The sequence below is a fragment of the Myotis davidii genome, unplaced genomic scaffold, assembly GCF_000327345.1.
Source record: "Myotis davidii unplaced genomic scaffold, ASM32734v1 scaffold544, whole genome shotgun sequence".
Classification (NCBI taxonomy): domain Eukaryota; kingdom Metazoa; phylum Chordata; class Mammalia; order Chiroptera; family Vespertilionidae; genus Myotis; species Myotis davidii.
Window position 1 is genome coordinate 2,987,172 of NW_006297018.1, and position 11,422 is coordinate 2,998,593.

Below are 11,422 nucleotides of genomic sequence, written 5' to 3' on the forward strand. Positions count from 1 at the left end.
GAATTTGATAGGATAAAATCAAATATGCGAATCAACCGGTTCTAGGGCATGCACTGACCACCAGGGGGCAGACGCTCAATGCAGGAACTGCCCTATGGTGGTCAGTGGTCTTCCACAGGGGGAGCGCCACAAACCAGGCTGACGGCTGGCAAATGCAGCAGCGGGTGGCGGGAGCCTCTCCCTACCTGTGCGCAGCTCTAAGGATATCCGACTTTGGCTTAGGCCTGCTCCCCGGACATCCCCCAAGGGCTCCCTGACTGCTAAAGGGCACAGGCTGGGCTAAAGGTGCACAAATGTCGTGCACCAGGCCTCTAGTATTGATACTAAAATGTATGTACAGCAAAGAAAATCCATCAAGATATTAATAACTGAAATCAATTAGGGTTTGTTCTGGAAATGTAAGAACTGATTCAATAAATAGGAAACCATAAACTAACCACACTAATAGGTCAAAGTAAAAAAAAAAAAAATCACAGATGAGCTGCTGGGATACGGGATAAATTAAGAAAGCCACATGTCAGACCTTCAAAATAAAGTTACTACATAATTCTTTCCCAACAGAAGCCTTATATGTAAATTTTTGTTGCTGTACAGTATTTTTTCATTTATGATTTTTGCCATACTTAATCTTAAAAACAAAATTAAGATGTTCCCAAATAAAAGCTATTCATTTAATAACATAGAAAAATGTCTTACCATAAATTGATTAGGGGAAAGAAAAGCAGATTACAAAAGAGAAGTATGTGTGTATGTAGTCTTAAAAAGCATGGACCACAATTTAAACAATGGCCATCTTCTGCATAATACTTGTCAAAATCTGATATTTTTCTTGGTTTATTATCCTCCCACCATTAGATTATTAGCTTCACAAATAAGGGAATTTGTCCTTTTCCAGTGCCCAGAATAGTGCCTAAAACACAATAAAGTTTCAATAAATATTTATGGAATGAATGAATCTATTCGTTTTCCTGATCACTTCATTTCTCTACTTAAAACCCTTCCGTGGCTTCTTGTTGCTCTCAGATACAATGCACACTCTTGCCATAACCATGTAAAATCTGGCCCCTGATAATTTCCTACACTCGCCTTAATCCACCTTCCCAAGTTACTTCTAGCTACACTAATCTTTCAGATTCAAGCTCTTTCCTCTCTTCAGGCCTTTGCACTGGTTGTTATTTCTGACGGGAATGCTCTTTCTCCCGTTTTGCCCATGGCTTAGCTCCCTCTCTTCCTTTAGTGTAATCTGGAAGTTATCCCGTTAGATAAACCTCTGAACACCCCATCTACTAGTAAAGTAGGTGTTTTGTTTAAAGCACTCATTATAACCACAATTATTTTATCAATTTACTTTTCTGGGATCTATCTTCCCCAGAATGTAAATGTATGGTCCATAGAGGTAAATACTCTTTATCTTATTCACCAAAGTCCCCCTTGTCCAGCAGAGCCCCTAGCACCACAGTAGATATTCAATACTCTACTCGGGTTGTCCCTGGGTGGGTACAGATAATTTTTGTAACTTTTTTACAACTTTATGTACTATTACCTGAAATGTTACATTCGTATAAATACAATCTGGGGGAAGTAAAGCTATTTTCATTTTGGAAAACAAGATCTCCCATAGTCCTAAGTAGCAACAAGTTAGTTTATTAAACGACAACAAAGTGGAGAAGACAAAATGGAAATAGCAATTCTCATAAGCCAAAACAATAATAAAGAGACCTATAAAACAAAGTGTCCCCATTAAAAAACAGAAACTACAAAAGAAAGAACTCATGTACATGGATGACAGTGTGGTGATTGTGGGAATAAGGGGGGGTGGGTGGAGGTGTAAGAGGGTATACGGGGGATAAACGGTGATGGAAAAATAATAAAATAAATAAAAAACAGAAAATACTATAGAATGAGAAATGTATGATAGTCATAAAAATTTTTAAATGTTTGTCATATACAAAAGTTTTACTGTTTTCTAATATCAAGATAATCATGCAGAGAAGGAATAAAATCTAAGATATACCTGGTTGTTATCTGCAGTGCAAAGCCCATTTGGAGTCAGTTTTATATTTCAAAAGATGACCCAAAATGTAACAAATCTATACACACAAAAACGCTATAAGAAGTGATGCCATCTCTCTAGCAGTTCTGCAAAGGTTTTCCCCACTACCATACTCACAGAATCCAATAAGGAGTTAGGAACAAAGGCACTCAGTAAACCTTCAAGTACCATACAACCGTGTGTGGCATCTGTTATCACCTCTCTCATGTCGATGGCCCCACCAAAGTCACTCCCTAAAGCCCCCTGCAGGTACGGCATTTTAGCCTGTTCCTTCTCTCAGTCTCCTCCATACCCAGCGCTTTGGTCAGCTATGGCAGGCAACTCGCCACCATTTCGGCGCCCCAGGCAGCAGAGGAGAGCCAGAGCTGGGGGTAGGGGCCCGCCAGCCGTTCTCACCTCATGGTGAGTGGGGGAGGGGGCTGTGCTGATGCTCCACCGGACCTGCCGCCAGTGAAGTCCAGTGAGGTGGCCAGCCGCGGGACCAGGCTGCCACGGAGCGGCACGGGATGGCGTCTTTTAAAACTCAACGAGGGCGGCCAACCGCGAGCTGGCGGAAGACCTCGGTAGGGGCGTCTTGGGGAGCTGCAGTCTGGTCTGAAGGCAGGCAAGCAAGCATAGCGCCTTTGGTCCTTTGTTTTTGAGGTCCTCCAATACCCAAAGGTGGACGTTATTTTATGACCTCTCCAAGCTTCAATTTCCTAGAGGGTCTTGTCTGCAGGCACCCACTAACAAGGTCAGTGTTAATCCCAGACCGAATCTGAAATCCATGTCTTTTCACTACAGTGACCCGGTATTATTCTAACTCATTGCCTCTATTAAAGTTTTACATTATCTTCTAGTAAACTCACAGCTACGGTCATGAGGCTTTGTTGTACAATTTACAAAAATAAAAGGCCTGTTGAATATCCCCAAGAGATACTAGTGCCACCAGCACATGGGGTTGTGGTGGGGATGCTAGTCCTTCCCACTAAGTAATGTGGCCTTAATAAAACTCACCAAAAATAAAATTGAATGGGGAGGAAAGAAGTAAGTATTTGGCCTGATCTAAGGACATCTTTACTACTGACTCATGTTTTAACCAAGTAACTCAAACATCAACATGCATTTGCTAGACAGCATCTGCATTTGCTAGAGGAAATCAGGAGATTCTGGAGAATCATCATTACTATTGTGCTGTACATAGAGAAAACAGGAAAATCTGAGCTCGCAAAGCAAATTACTAAAATACTTAAAAGAATCAAATTAATTATGTACTATTTAAAATAGTAAATTCACTTTGGATATTTAGTATATCCAATGGTGCCTCTTTTAGAAAAAATGTTTTTTGGAATTATATCTACTGTGTAAAATAAGTTATAGTTATAATATGACTTTTACATTTAACTGTGGGTTACTTTTGTATTTAATATTGTTTTTGAATATTGTTTTAACACTCTAAAATCCAATCCAACTGCAGCAAGTATTTTTGCACATCAAACACATACTTATAATCTTTTATCTACATTGAATAAAAAGTCTGCAGTTTCTTTGGAAACCACACTTTTCCATGTAAAAACCTTTCATTAGAATCATTTCAAAGTTTATATAGTGACTTTTTTTAATTTTTATTTTCATAGTGACATTTTTAGACATTTTTATATATAAATTAACTGACCTTTGTTCTGGCTCCCCATTTTAAACTTGGCTTATTAATTTGTGCCTTAGCATTAAACTATCAGTCTGCAATGAAATGGCTGCATTAATGTATTTATTACAAAGATATTAAGTTTTTCCCTCTTACAAGAAAATTTAAGAACAAATTTCTCTCACAATTACATTTTAAGACCTACTTTGAATTCTTTTATTACATATGACAAAAGAGAAAGTGATACCTAATCCATGCCACAAGGAAGCTTTTTGTTTTTGAAATTGCAGCACCCCTAGATGTACTCCATCTCAAACGCACTGTACACAGAAGAGTCCTGTTCACTAAAGGTGGCTCACAAAGAAGCAGAAGATAACCACAGGGTGAAACAGGTATTTGGACTGGTGAAGCCAGGCCTCAAAAATTGGGGTCTTAAATATTCTTTCTCCTAATGAGGGAGCAAGTGTACCCAAAGGTAATAAACAGAGTCTATTTCACACCATGTCTTCACACAGAATATTAACTAGGGATTTAGTTATTCAATTAAGTATCATTAAAATATTAAGAGAAAACAGAAAGTATGCCCCAGACACCTTTCTTATAATGAAAGTAGTAATTTTTTAAAAAGGGACAAATTTAAAAACAAAATCCCAATTGAGTTAATCAATAAAAACAGAAGCTGGTTCTTTTGAAATATATTAGATAATCTTTTAGCAAATATAATCAAGAAAAAATTTAAATATCAGGAAGAAAAAGAAGGATATTACTACAAATATAGGGGAAAGACTTCTAAAATTAGCATACACTATTTATACTAGTAAATTTAAAAATGTAAGAATATAATTTATCAACACTAGTCTAAATGGAAGAAACATTGGAATAAACAAATTATGAGGAAAAAACGATTAGTCATAGTCCTACCCCTTCTCCTAAAAGACAATTCCCAGAGTTACCGGTTTTTGTTTGTTTTTTGATAGAGAGGAAACATCAATTGGTTGCCTCCCGTACCCACCCAGACCCAAACCAAATTGCAACGTAAACATGTGCTCTGACAAGGAATCGAACACGCAACCTTTTGGTGTATGGGACAATGCTCCAAGCAACTGAGCAACACACCCAGGGCAAGTCACCAGTTTTATTATCAAGTTTTACTTTTCACTTATCAGATTATCAAAAATCCGTAAGTTTGGTAATGAATTCTTTTGGGGAAGCTGTGGAAAACAAAGTCAAAAGCAAAGCAAAAGGCCAGCAGAAAAACACATACTATGTTATTTAGCAAAGATTTATTTATACATTAAGATAGATAAGTCAATAGAATATAAAAATGGAAATTCACAATTCAGGAATTATGAATAGCCAATAAATACATTTCAAAGCACCTCCAATGTATAGATTTAAGAAGCCAAATAATCACAAGCAAGGTAAGTACTACAGCAAAACAGCAGAAAACTAAAGACAAAGAGAAAAAAGCAGCCAGAAGAATAGGTAGAGAGACTGATACCTGACTTTTCAATAGCAATAATGAAAATCGAAAAGACAGAAGAATGAGATCTTCAATGAATAATAGAGAAAGCAGTAAAAATGTGGGAAATGTACTTAAGCACTGACTGTAAAACACAATAACAATTCTAATCAGGTCTCCCTCTGCTAAGAATATTTTTAAAAATCCTATATAGTAAAAGCATAATATGCAAATTGACCAAATGGTGGAATGACCAGTCAGTGAGGGGCGGGGCTGGTGAGCAGTCAGCACCAGGTCAGCCAAGGTGCTTGCCAGAAGGCAGAGGGAGGGGACAGCAATGGTGGGCGGTGTTGTGCAGCAGTGACCAGCTGCGGTGGAGGGGCAATGGAGGCGGGGGCAGGGCCAGCCGCCTGGTTGTTTCCCATAGAGGGAGGCCAGACTGTGGCTTAGGCCTGCTCCAGGAGCACAAATTTTTGTTCACAGGGCCTCTAGTTTAAATATATGATAGTAACACATAGTCATGAAGGGTTGAATGAAGTTCTCACAGAAGAGTGAATATGATGCTAAAGCTCTCTCAGAATACAGTAATCCCTAGATTTTGCATGCCTCAATTTAACAGACTTCAAATTTAATGGTGTGGTTTGTATCTTATGTGAATAACTACTGTTAATTTAAAAATGCTTTTAACCAAGATTTGCTTATAAATAAATAGGGTTTTTTGTTATTATTTCATTGTTATTTTTAACAAATTTTAGTAAATAGGCCATACTTGGAAAAAAACCACTGTAATAAGTTCACTGACATAACTAAATATTACGTATCTACAACTACAGTCTACATAAATGTAAATCCAAGAGTTTCCACTTGTAAGCAATATTCAGTGAAAGATTAGCAAATGATTAGCACGTGATCACACTGCATCTCAGGAAATAATTGTGTCTGCTGTCTCACTGTGTGACTTTCTGCAGCAGTTTTTTAAAACTGATTTCAGAGAGGGAGAGGAACAGAAACATCAATGATGAGAGAAAATCACTAATTGCCTGCTTCCTGCATGCCCCCCACGTGACCTCCTGGTTCATAGGTCAACACTCAACCACTGAGCCAGCCAGGCATCTGCAGCAGTTTTAAATCCTGCTGGCCTGGCATTCCAATGTGTGCTAAGCCACACCCCAGCTATGTGCATTTGTTTACTCTTAATGACGGTGAATGCACACATTTAACTAGACACACACAGTATAAATTTAAAATTACAGAATACATATAGAAAACTTTTTGATGAAATTAAACTTTTCCACATAATTTTAATTACATAAACTTGTCTACATCTAATTTGTCAATTTTTTACCATATGCATTCAGAAAAACTACTTTATTATGTAACTAGAGGCCTGATTCACGAAGATTCGTGCAAGAATAGGCCTTCCTTCCCCTGGCTGCCAGCACCACCTTTGCTCTGGCAGGAGCTGCCTTTCCACCTTCCCATGCTGCCCAGAGGCCTGAAGTGGCTGGGGCAGTATGGAACGCCTGTGTTTGTCGCCATGGTAACAACACAAGCGTCCTTCCCCCTGCAGCTCAGCGCCTGCATATGCAAATTAACCCACCATTTTTTTGTTGGGTTAATTTGCATATTCACTCCTGGTTGGCTGGTATGCGTCACAAAGGTATGGGCAATTTGCATCTTTCTCTTTTATTGGTGATGATTTTTGGCTTTAATGGACACCCCTTGCCCAAATTAGTCCGTTATATCGAAGTTTTACTGTATTTTAAGTTTCAAATTTTCACAGAAGTTATATTAACTTTTATGCTTCCTTGCTAATAAATACTAGGGTAAATGCCTCTTCATGGCAACAAATAAAAGGGAATTTGATTAGTTATCTAGTGCAGTGTCCAATGCCTCGTAAATCCCAAGCTCCAGTAAGGCAGTTTGTAGAGTCACAGTGTCAGAACTGAAAGGAGCCTTAGAAAGAGGCTTTAGTATATGTGTTTTATTTTTTCATTTTTTTAATAACACAAAAAAAGAATATTTGATAGAGATAATCACAAAGCCAAAAAAAAAAATTCAATGAGAAGATAATTCTAACTGATAAACTACAGGCAAAATGAATTAACAGAAAGGGGGGAGGGGAAACCGGAACAAAAATATGCAATATTAGAAATAAAAAAGGAGATATAATTACACAAGCTTCAGACATTGATAGTAAGAGGGCACTTTTAACAACTCTGTGCCAATAAATACTAAAAATTTAGACAATATGGACAGAGTCCTAGAAAAATCTAACTTACGACGACTGACAAAATTAAAAAAAAAAAAAAGCCTTAACCAGTTTGGCTCAGTGGATAGAGTGTCTGCCTGCGGACTCAAGGGTCACTCCCAGGTCCGATTCTGGTCAGAGCCTGTACCTTGGTTGTGGGCACATACCCAGTAGGGAGTGTGCAGGAGGCAGCTGATTGATGTTTCCCTCCCATTGATGTTTCTAACTTTCTATCCCTCTCCCTTCCTCTCTGTAAAAAAAATCAATAAAATATATTTAAAATAAAAAATGAGTCATACTGTAACCATTAAAGACATTACATCATCACTAGTCAAAATCTGCTGCTAGCAAAACTTCAGACCTAAATGAATTCAATGGTAATTGAATTCTACTACAACTGATTAGCTACAAGAGAAAAATTTCAATTATATTTATATTCCAAACTACACACAAGTAACAATTTCAATAATTCCAAATATACAGACATGAAATAAAAAAAATTTTAAATCCAGAACTTCTCATAAGAAAAAAACCACCATAGAGAAAAGATATTTGCAACCAACTTCATATACTTTAACCAAAACAATATGCTGCAACAGATTGAATGCAGAAGCAGAAGAGACTAGTTATTAAAGATATTTGCAAAAATGTGAAACAAAGCCACTCTTGTCACTAATATTTTTTGTTTTGGAAAATAGTTATTTTTCATTAAAATGTTATTATGTTAAGGTGTAATGGATTTATTTTTATTATTGGTGTAAATATACCAAAAGATGCTAGATTCACTTAAAACTGGCTAGTTTTAATGTCTAATATGATATAATCCACAGAAACAACAGGTCTTTGGGGTCCTCAATAATTTTTAAAAGTGTAAAGGAGGCCTGAGCCCAAAAAGTTTCTGAATTACTGAACTATGGGCACATGTTTAATGTTTAACAAAAGTAATTTACAGAATATACAGTATGGTTCTATTTAAATAAAGTTGAAAAACAGATAAAAGTAAACAATACCATAAAACTATAAAGGAAGGCAATGGAGTAATTAACACAAAATTCAGAATGACCATGGTGATGGGGCAGGGATACTTTGCTTCTAGGGAGAGGCACATGCTAAAGGCTTCTAAGGTACTTGCAGTGTTCCATTAATCTGAGTACACATATAATTGTATATTTCACAACAAAAATTGTAATATAAGAAACAAGGAGACATACCTATTCTCTTAGAAGGAAAAACTCAAAGGATGTCTCTTCTCAAATTAATCTATGAATTCAATGCAATTCAATATCCCAACAAGATTTTCTATAGAACTTGAAAAGATGATTCTAAATTTCATCTGGAAGAAATATGCAAAAGAAGCGCCCAAAACTTTTTTTCAAAAGAAAGTATCAAAATATGTTATAAAGTTATAATAATTAAAACAGTGTGGTAACAGATATATAGGTCAAAGAAGAGTTCAGAATCCCCTCGCCCCCCTGCCCCCCAAATAAACGAGCAAAGGATATGACCTGGCCAAAAATGTTTAACTTTCTTGTTACCCAAGGAAGATAAAAATTAAATTAAAATACTATTTTCAATTACTAGAAAATTAGTAAGATATTAAAGAAATAAAGTTACCATCCAGTGCTGACTAGCAGAAAGATAAAAACACACCATTTGAGTGAATATAAAAGCTACAATCATCTGAGGGCCAGTTAACAGTATTATTATCCAGCATTCTCATAGGGAATCAATTCTACAGAAATATTATCATGAGCATATAAAGCATTGTTTATAATAGCAAAAAAGGTAATCATTGCAGCATTGTTATGGAGAAAAAACTTGAAAATAACCAACAGTTCATAAAGGGATGAAAGATTGATTTGATAGATGCCATATCTACTTAATTATACTAGATAGATATCATACCGCATTTATTTATCAAGTGGCTATGTCTTAAGCAAGTCTTTCGGTAATGCAGATTTTAATTCATTTAAGCAACCATGTTTGGATTACAGGAGATGCTCATAATACAGCTTTTAAAGAGAACTGGTAATATCCGCCCAGCCATTGTGGAACCATGAACCAAGAGGTCAGGGTTTCATTCCGAGTCAGGGCACATGCCCGAGCTGAGGGCTCGATCCCCAGTAGGGGGCGTGCAGGAGGCGGCCCATGGGTGATTCATCATTGATGTCTCCCTCTCCCTTCCTCTCTGAACTCAATAAAAATAATTTTTTGTTTTTTAAAGAGAGAACCTGGTAACGTTTGGGCAAATGTCCTGAAAACACTGCTCTTTGTCTTTCTAAAATAATTGTGGCCCTGACCGGTTTGGCTCAGTGGATAGAGCGTCGGCCTGCAGACTCAAGGGTCCCAGGTTCCATTCCGGTCAAGGGCATGTACCTTGGTTGCAGGCACATACCCAGTAGGGAGTGTGCAGGAAGCAGCTGATCCATGTTTCTCTCTCATCGATGTTTCTAACTCTCTGTCCCTCTCTTCCTCTCTGTAAAAAATCAATAAAATATATTAAAAAAAGAAAATGCCTAAAGAAAGTTGTCATTTAAAAAAAAATTGTGTACAGTCACTTTTTTTCTTTAGTCTGGGTTATTTACTTATGTACTGAACATACTGTATAGCGCTATCTAGTTCCAGAAGGCAGTTTTTCAATACAAGAGTATTCTTACACTATCAAGGAGTATCTGCTTTGTTATAAACCTCCTGAGTAGGCTTACTACCAATCTCAGATCCTGTAATATTAAATATCATATACACACCCTTTTTTCAGGAAAACATTGTGGGCCCTTAGATCACTAACATAACTACAATAACACCATAAACTTGTACAACACCTAAGTTTTACCTTACAGGAATAATAAAGAAGGGTCAGAGAGGTATATTTAAATTTTTGGATTTCAGACAAACGGTGATTACATTAAACCTGAGAATTTTCAACGTATCTTCTTCAAATTATGAGATTAATCTGCCAAGTTCTCCCACAAAATGCGGCTTGGTGCCACTCTCAGATAAACAGCTGGGTTGCATGTACCAACCTATTAAGACACTACTTCGGTTGTTTGCTAAATAACCCTCCCCATGGACAGACGTCTTCCTTTTACACCTACTACTTTAAAAAAGGGTCACACACTGCCATGAAGTCTCCACAGAAAGCACGTGTGGTTCGGGGTTTATAGAGAACCTTTGGAAAATGATTTAACAGCCAGTCCAAACCAAATAAGCAAAGCTTTAACTGTTTATTATAATGCCCATAAAGATGAAACTGTGCTCTAACAAGCAACTCAGAGCATTGAAATGCTTACACCGTTCCAGGCTTTCTGCCTCAAAAAGGGCAAAGGTAAATTCTGAAATCCCATCTATACCAACTTGTAAAATGCTGACTTCCTAGAAACAAATTAGGATGATACTGAGAATGGCCCCAAGTGGTAAAAAGGGGGAGACGTTTAAAAAGCAGCGAAGCAAAAACGACTCTGAAAACTCCATCCCCTCCTACCCCACTCACCCTAGAGCAGGGCAAATAGGCAAGGGTGCGTTAGTCATTAATCATTCACAAAAAGCATGCAAATACAATTTAAAAATTTTAAATTGCAATAGCTAAGCCACAAACGCCCAAGCAACTGCGCCATGCACCGTAGCCAGGTGTCTAGAAGATCCACAAACCCAAGCGTCCACACGGGGGGAGTTTTACCTGTCCTTTGTGCTGCCGCCGCTCCCGAGATTCTGGGATTCTTCAATGTCTTCCCCATGCTTGTATATGTCTTTTCCGCTCCTCACACACGCGCTTCCTTTCTCTCGATCCCTCCCAGCCACATGTGACAGATATTTTCGGACCTTGTAAATAAGCCGCTTTCTTTGTCTCCTTCCCGGCAAGGGAGCCTTTGAGTCTCCTTTCAGCGGGATTCCCCTCCTCCCGGATAGCCAATGGCACCTCGACTCCCGGGTTAGCACCAGCTCGTCAGAGGCGCGCGGGACCCTCCACGTCGCAGCCCGTCTCTCTATCCGCCCTCGTGCTTCAGGAGGACGGCCCTGGCCTTGCAGCCCGGG

At 38.0% G+C, this 11,422-nt stretch overlaps 1 protein-coding gene across 1 annotated transcript in view; it reads right to left on the reverse strand.

The window, feature by feature from the left end:
- The window catches only part of FAM208B (family with sequence similarity 208 member B), a 98,119-nt gene extending 86,703 nt beyond the window's left edge, over positions 1-11,416 (reverse strand). The window contains 1 exon segment of the mRNA XM_006772625.2: positions 11,067-11,416. The gene's annotated coding sequence lies outside the window, so the exon portion shown is untranslated.
- Positions 11,417-11,422: the final 6 nt, after the last annotated feature.